Raw genomic sequence first — 8,445 nt, 5'->3', positions numbered from 1 at the left:
TACAGGAAATACAGGGAATAGAAAAAGAAGTTTAAAAAAGCGCACCAAAACACCAAGAAGTAATCAGGTTTCATAGGACAAATAACCTAATTTCCCCAACAAATTGAATAAATTTAAAAACAAGGGACTTCCCTGGTGGCAGGGTGGTTAAGAATCCGCCTGCCAATGCCGGGGACACAGGTTGAAACTCTGGTCCGGGAAGATCCCACATGCTGTGGATGCAACTAAGCCACAACTACTGAAGCCCTTACGCCTGGAGCCCGTGCTCCTCAACAAGAGAAGCCACTGCAATGAGAAGCCTGTGCACTGCATCGAACAGTAGCCCCCTCTCGCTGCAACTAGAGAAAGCCTGTGCGCAGCAACGAAGACGCAACGCAGCCAAAAAGAAAGAAAGAAAGAAAGAATGCTTATAAAAATAATCAATAAAAACAAGTGTGTAAGAGGGAAGGTGGACTATCAAAGACTAAAAGTCGGGACTTCCCTGGTGGCGCAGTGGTTAAGAATCCGCCTGCCAATGCAGGGGACACAGGTTCAATCCCTGGTCTGGGAAGATTCCACAGGCCGTGGAGCAACTAAGCCCATGCGCCACAACTACTGAGCCTGAGCTCTAGAGCCCACGAACCACAACTACTGAAGCCTGCGTGCCACAGGTACTGAAGCCCATGTGCCTAGAGCCCGTGCTCCTCAACAAGAGAAGCCACCGCAATGAGAAGCCCGCGTGCTGTAACGAAGAGTAGCCCCCACTTGCCGCAACTAGAGAAAGCCCACAGCAATGAAGACCCAACGCAGCCAAAAATAAATAAATAAATAAATTAATTAATTTTAAAAAAGACTAAAAGTCTTAAGAGACATAATCAAATATGTACCTCATGATCTTGATTCAAACCAACTGTTTTAAGACAGGAAAATTTGAATTAAGCCTGGGAATTTGATCGTATTCAGGAATTAATATTAGTAAATGTGATAATGGTATGGTGGATATATTTAAAGAAAAAAATCTTTACCACAAAATGACATATCTGGGACTTGCTTTAAATTATTCCAGAAAAAAACCCCAAATAAATAAATATTGTGAATATGAGGAGGATAATGACTGCTAAAATTCAGTAGTGAGTACACAGGGTTCATAATGGAAACAAAAGGGTTATTCTCTCTACTTTTTTGTTTAAAATTTTCCATAATAGTTTTAAAAAAAATATTGGAAGAAATTACTTTTCTTGTGTCATTTTAAACTGATACGGGGTACTTCCCTGGTGGCGCAGTAGTTAAGAATCCGCCTGCTGATGCAGGGGACACGGGTTCAAGCCCTGGTCTGGGAAGATCCCACATGCCGCGGAGCAACTAAGCCCGTGCACCGCAACTACTGAGCCCATGCACTGCAACTACTGAGCCCATGCACTGCAACTACTGAAGCCCGTGTGCTCTAGGCCTGTGCTCCACGACAAGAGAAGCCACCGCAGTGAGCAGCCCGCACACCACAACGAAGAATAGACCCTGCTCGCCACAACTAAAGAAAGCCTGCATGCAGCAACAAAGACCCAACACAGCCAAAAAAATAATAATAAGATTAAAAATATATATATATAAACTGATATGGAAAGCACTTTCAAAAGAAAAAGTCAAAAACTGTTTTTCACAACCTTACGATAAATAACATCTCAGAGACACTACTTTGAAGTATAAAAATTATTTGAACAGACAAGTTCTATTTTTGTCTTTTCATTTTGAAATAATTCCAAGCTTATTTTTTAAAAAAAGTTGTAAGAGTAGTACGAAGAATTCTCTTCACCCAGCTTCCCCAAGTATTTTTGGCTTACATAACCACGGGTATAATCATGAAAACCAGGAAATTGACATACTGTTAACTAATCTGCAGACTTATTTAAATTTCATCAATTGTCTCACTAATAACCCTTTTCTGGGCAAGGATCTAATCCAGGATTATACCTTGCATTTAATTGTTATCTTCTTTTAATCTGGACAGCTTCTCAGTCTTTGTCTTTTACTTTCAGTCATTGAAATTTTTGAAGAATACTGGCCAGCTGTTTTGTAGACATAACTCAAATTGGGTTGTCTGACATTTCTCCTGATTAAATTAAGGTTATGTATTTTGGCAAAAATATCACAGAAGTGATGTTGTGTTCATCTCAGTTCATCATATCTGAAGGTACAATACATGATGTCAATATGTCTCATTACTGGTGATGTTAACCTCAATCACTGTTTATCAAGTGATATTTGCTGGATTTCTCCACTGTAAAATCACTCTCTTTCTCTTTATAATGAAAAAGAGTGTCTTGTGGGGAGATTTTTTTGAGACTAAATACCTTGCTTCTCCTAATACTTTCTTGCCAGCAACAAGTATTACCACGCTATTTGTCAAATGGTTTTCTATTGCCATCATTCCTTCTACATTTATTAATTGGAATTCTACTCTAAGGAAGATCTTTCTCTCTTCTCCCATTATTCATTCAATTTATTTATTCAATTATTTATTTTTATCAGTATGAGCGCATGGCTATTTATTTTATTCTATGTGTTCTAATCTATTGCTCTCATTATTTTGTTACTCAAATTGTCCCAGATTTGTCCATAGAGAGTCTCTTTAAGTGAACTCTATGAGTTAGTTTAAATTTTTTTATGTTTAAACATATATATTTATGTCTTTTTGTGTATTGTCTGTTCATGTCTCTTTTCCATTTTTCTATTGGATTTGTCCCTCAACTTTCAAGAGTTCTTTATGTATTAGGAATATTACCCTTTTATCTGTGATGTATGTTGCAAGAATTTTCTCCTAGTTTGTGAGTTGTCTTTTGGTTTTGTTTATGGTATTTTTTGCATACAGTTGTTTTACATAGTCAGATTTATTCTCTTATTATTGCCTTTGGATTTTGAATCATAGAATACCTTCCCTTACACTGAGGTTAAAGGGGAGTTCACTCATATTTTCTTCCAATAGCTGTGTAGTTTCATATTTTACATTTAGGTTCTTTTTCTTTTTTTTTTAATAAATTTATTTATTTATTTATTTATGGCTGCATTGGGTCTTCGTTGCTGCGCACGGGCTTTCTCTAGTTGTGGCGAGCGGGGGCTACTCTTCGTTGCAGTGCGCGGGCCTCTCATTGCAGTGGCTTCTCTTGTTGCAGAGCACGGGCTCTAGGCGTGTGGGCTCTAGAGCACAGGCTTGGTAGTTGTGGCGCACAGGCTTAGTTGCTCCGTGACATGTGGGATCTTCCCGGACCAGGGCTTGAACCCATGTCCCCTGCATTGGCAGGCAGATTCCTTTTTTTTTTTTTTTTAATTTATTTATTTATTTTTGGCTGTGTTGGGTCTTCGTTTCTGTGCGAGGGCTTTCTCTAGTTGCGGCGAGCGGGGGCCACTCTTCATCGCGGTGCATCGGCCTCTCACTGTCGTGGCCTCTCTTGTTGTGGAGCACAGGCTCCAGACGCGCAGGCTCAGTAGTTGTGGCTCACGGGCCCAGTTGCTCCGCGGCATGTGCGATCTTCCCAGACCAGGGCTCGAACCCGTGTCCCCTGCATTGGCAGGCAGGCAGATTCTTAACCACTGTGCCACCAGGAAAGTCCCTACATTTAGGTTCTTGATCCGTTTGGAGTTTATTCTCACGTAAGGTATGACATATGGATCTAATTTTACCTTTTTCCAAATGGCTACCCAGTTGTCTCAGCACCATTTATTAAAAATCTCATCTTTGCTGCAGTGATGTAAGATGCCACCTTTATTATATGCTACATTTCCTTATGCATTAAATTTTATTTCTGCGTTTTCTATTCTGTTCCCTCGGTCTGTTTGTCTATTCATGCATCAGTACCACACTGTTTTAATTATAAACACTTTTAAGTTTTAATGTCTGAAAGGGCAAGTCCCCTTCCTATACATTTTTATATATTTTTTAAGTTAGCCTCAATAATCGCTATCCATTTTATGTGGAAATGATACCTTTTTATTACTGACTTCCTGACAAAGGAAAAGAGCAATCTTCCTAGTTCCCTCCTCATTATCATCATCATACCATCTCTACTATCATCATGGTGTCATCCATACCAGCTATACCATCTATGTACTAACCATTTTATGCACATTTTCTCATTTAATAAAGCATCAAAACTCAGGCAGACTTTGGGAGGAGTTGAAAATATGTAGGTGTCTTTCCTCTCCCCAAGCTTACGTTCTCAGTCTTAGCACGTGAGGAGGTTTTGGTTATTTGAGTCTAACTCCCCTGTTCAGATCTGTGTTCATGGAAGTTTAGAAGAGGATCCTTTATGGTCAGAGATGTTAGAAATAGATGGTATCTCCAGTCTCCTCATTTTATTTTTATTTTTATGAAAAGGTTTTATTTATTTTTTGGTCATGCTGAGCGGCTTGAGGGACCTTAGTACCCCGACCAGGGACCAAACCCAGACCCTTGTCAGTGAAAGCCTGAGTCTTAACCACTGGACCACCAGGGAATTCCTCTAGTCTCCTCATTTTATTTATTTTACTTTTATTTTTATTTTTTAAAATTTATTTATTTATTTATTTATTTTTGGCTGCCTTGGATCTTCGTTGCGGCACGTGGGCTTTCTCTACTTGTGGTGAGCGGGGGCTACTCTTCATTGTGGTGTGTAGGCTTCTCATTGCAGTGGCTTCTCTTGTTGCAGAGCACGGGCTCTAGGTGCGTGGGCTCAGTAGTTGTGGCGTGCAGGTTCAGTAGTTGTGGCTTGCGGGCTCGAGAGCACAGGCTCAGTAGTTGTGGCACACGGGCTTAGTTGCTCTGCGGCATGTGTGATTTTCCCGGACCAGAGTTCGAACCCGTGTCCCCTGCATTGGCAGGCGGATTCTTAACCACTGCGCCACCAGGAAGGTCCCTAGTCTCCTCATTTTAAATGCAGACATGAAGGCTCAGGGAGGGGAAGTCACTTACACCAACAGAGAGATGGAAAGAAGTTTAGAAATAATCTAATCCAATTTCTTGGTTTCACAGAGGCAGAAGTTGTGTGGCCCACCCAAGGTCTTGTAGCAATAATAATACCTTTGGGTCCTCACCATGCATCAGGCACTGTACTAAGAAATCAACATAGTTTATCTCTCTTATTACAGCAACCTGAAGAATAATTAATATTATTACCTACATTTTGTAGAAAACTGAGGCTGAGAGTGGTAGAGTAACTTGTTCAAGGTGAGCCAGTCAGCTGGCACAAGGCAGGGTTGGGATTTAAAGTTGCGCGGATTAACACTTCTAACCACTTAGGCTCCAGTGCCCCCAGCAAGCCTCTGGCATTGCAGATACAGAGCTCAAGTGAGCAGACCCAAGATTAATGTCCAATCACTCAAAACTTGCTTGTTTTAACTAAGAACTAAAGTGCTGAGATCACACAAACTTTTCATAAAAGTAAAGTAAAAGCAAACACACAGAATAGTTTATATTGTTTTGACAGTGCGGCAGGACTGTCCAAAAAGGTCATTATTTGCAGTGATAGCTTATTTTAACATACAGAGTTTTAGTGTTTGCTTTAAACATGCACACAAAAAAGAGAGTCTGGTATAATGTTTTAAATTAAATTAAATTGAAATATTCTGATACTGCATAACTGTTTCAACATGCATCTCTTAAAAAATGACTTTTCTTATATAACTGCAATATTATTTCCTACAATACCATCATCACACCTAAACTTTAACAATAATTGCCTAATACTACCTAATAGTTCATTATCGAATTTCCACTATTGTCCCAAAACTCATTTAAATTTTTTTGTTAAAATCTGGATCTAATCAAGCACCAAGATTGCTTTTTCTCATTTTATCTCTTTAATCTCTTTTATTTACAATGATCCAATTTTTCCTACCCTCTCTTTATCTTTCGCTTTCTCCCTTCTGCCCTTCCTCCCTTCCGCCCTTCCTTCCTTCCTCTCTCTCTCTCTTTTTTTTTTAAAGGTGTATTTTTGTTTTTATTTTATTTTATTTTATTTTTTAACATCTTTATTGGAGTATAATTGCTTTACAGTGGTGTGTTAGTTTCTGCTGTATAACAAAGTGAATCAGCTGTACGTATACATATATCCCCATATCCCCTCCCTCTTGCATCTCTCTCCCACCCTCCCTATCCCACCCCTCTAGGTGGTCACAAAGCACTGAGCTGATCTCCCTGTGCTATGCAGCTGCTTCCCACTAGCTATCTATCTGACATTTGGTGGTGTATCTATGTCCATGCCACTCTCTCACTTCGTCCCAGCTTACTCTTCCCCCTCCCTGTGTCCTCAAGTCCATTCTCTACGTCTGTGCCTTTATTCCTGTCCTGCCCCTAGGTTCTTTATAACCTTTTTTTTTTTTTTTTAGATTCCATATATATGTGTTAGCATACGGTATTTGTTTTTCAAAAATATGGAACGCTTCACAAATTTGCGTGTCATCCTTGCACAGGGGCCATGCTAATCTTCTCTGTATCGTTCCAATTTTAGTATATGTGCTGCCGAAGCAAGCACTCTCTCTCTTTCTTTCTCCCTCTCTCTCTCCTTCTTTTTTCTTTTTTTTTAAATTATATTTGACATTTTTATTTTAGGCTGCAAAAATAAAAATGAGCAAACAAACAACAAAAGACTTGAAATAGACTTGTCAAATGATGTAAATTCATCCTTTCCAGGGAAGCAGAAGGTAGACCATCCTGCTTCACTGCTGCTTGCACTCTGCTGGGTTTTGATCCTTCTTTGGGTCATAGTCTGGATCATTTTCCTCATCTCCTTCTTCTTCCCCTTCCTCATCTGCTTCTTCATCTTCTTCATCATAATCATCATCATCATCTTCAATAGCTTCTCCAGTAAAGTATAACACTGATCTTGGGATTATGTGCTCACGTAAAAAGTGACCAATTTCAAAGTCCTCAGCAAGGATAGCTTCAGCATCATCATCCAGATCTCCACTCTCAGGAACTTCAGGAGGGGCAAAAAAATTAAAGAAAGAGTCATTAGAAACTGTTTTGGTCACAGTACAAACTGTCCCACGTCCCTTGTGTTTCTGCTTCTTCTTAATGGTTTTCAAAGTGACATTCTTCCCTTTTTTCCAATCTATCTGGCACCCTGTACAACCCATAATTTCTGGTCCATCAAAAGAAAAAGGATCAGAATCATCTGGTTCTGACCTCATCCTGTATGTCTTTGTCAACACTTCATTTGTGAAATATTCATTGGGTTCAAAGTGAAATTCTAAGACAAAACTCATAGGCTGACCAGCATCTGAGAACTTCACTTTAATATCTTTCAAGTGCTTCAGAATAGGTTCATCATGTTCCTGAACCATACCACTGAGCAAGTCAACATTCTTAAAAACGGTCAACTAAAAGTCAGGAATTCCTTTGGGGTCTTCTTTTTCTTCATCCTTTTTCTCATCTTCAATCTTGGCCTTTTCTTTTAGTTCCTCTGAAATTTCATCTTCCTCATCTGGTTTCCATTCACATTCTTCTTCTGTAGGTTCATAAATGGCATTGATGATCTCAAATCGCTTATCAAATAGAGGTTGATAGAAAACAGCATACTTTCTTTCAAGATCATGAACTTCCTCATAGAACTTGGCTTCTATCTGTGCACATTTAACTTGAAGGTTTTTGAGAGCATTCATGCGTCTTTTAACTACCGTAGGCAAGCTTTCAATGTATCCTGTTGGTGTTTCTACCAGACCATCAAGTCTTTCTTGAAGGGCAGCAAGGATCTGAGGATTTTGCATCACCTGAACAGTCAGCTGACGCACTTTGATTTTTGTTTCTTCACCAGTTTCTTCTTCTTCTACTTCTTCAACATCATCCAAATCTTGATCAAGTTCAGACTGTTCTTTGTTGTCGATGTCTGCCATGTTGTATGAGCGCCAAATATCGGTGGCTAGCATGGGGAGCCAGGTGGCCAGAGCTGCGCAGGCAGTGACTCAGGACGGCGACGGGAGGAGCAGAAGGCGGTGTGGCGAGCAGATGGTGCTAAAAAAGCTCTTTCTTTTTTAAAAAAAATTAATTTATTTATTTTTGGCTGCGTTGGGTCCTCATTGCTGCGCGTGGGCTTTGTCTAGTTGCGGAGAGCAGGGACTACTCTTCGATGCGGTGCGCGGGCTTCTCATTGCGGTGGCTTCTCTTGTTGCGGACCATGGGCTCTAGGAGCACAGGCTTCAGTAGTTGTGGCTCACAGGCTCTAGAGTGCAGGCTCAGTAGTTGTGGTGCACGGGCTCAGTTGCTCCGCGACATGTGGGATCTTCCCGGATCCAGGGCTTGAACCCATGTCTCCTGCATTGGCAGGCGGATTCTTAACCACTGTGCCACCAGGGAAGCCCCCCCAAAATTTTAAAATTTTAAAATTTGGGGTATCAAAGGACACTATCAACAGAGTGAAAATACTAATCACAGAATAGGAGAAAATATTTGCAAGAGTCTAGTATCTAGACTATATAAAACACTCTTACAACTCAAGA

At 40.2% G+C, this 8,445-nt stretch overlaps 1 non-coding gene and 1 pseudogene across 1 annotated transcript; both read right to left on the bottom strand.

The window, feature by feature from the left end:
• Nucleotides 1-6,375: 6,375 nt before the first annotated feature.
• On the bottom strand, nt 6,376-6,482 carry LOC133097091 (U6 spliceosomal RNA). The gene has a single exon (XR_009701964.1). It is a non-coding gene; the product is annotated as a U6 spliceosomal RNA (small nuclear RNA).
• A 107-nt stretch (nt 6,483-6,589) lies between these two features.
• LOC133096188 (nucleosome assembly protein 1-like 1) lies at nt 6,590-7,927 on the bottom strand (annotated as a pseudogene).
• Between the last annotated feature and the right edge of the window lie 518 nt (nt 7,928-8,445).

Source organism: Eubalaena glacialis, chromosome 8 (assembly GCF_028564815.1).
Source record: "Eubalaena glacialis isolate mEubGla1 chromosome 8, mEubGla1.1.hap2.+ XY, whole genome shotgun sequence".
Lineage (NCBI taxonomy): Eukaryota > Metazoa > Chordata > Mammalia > Artiodactyla > Balaenidae > Eubalaena > Eubalaena glacialis.
Note: the sequence above shows the minus strand (reverse complement) of the source record. Positions and strands in the feature narration are given on the sequence as shown.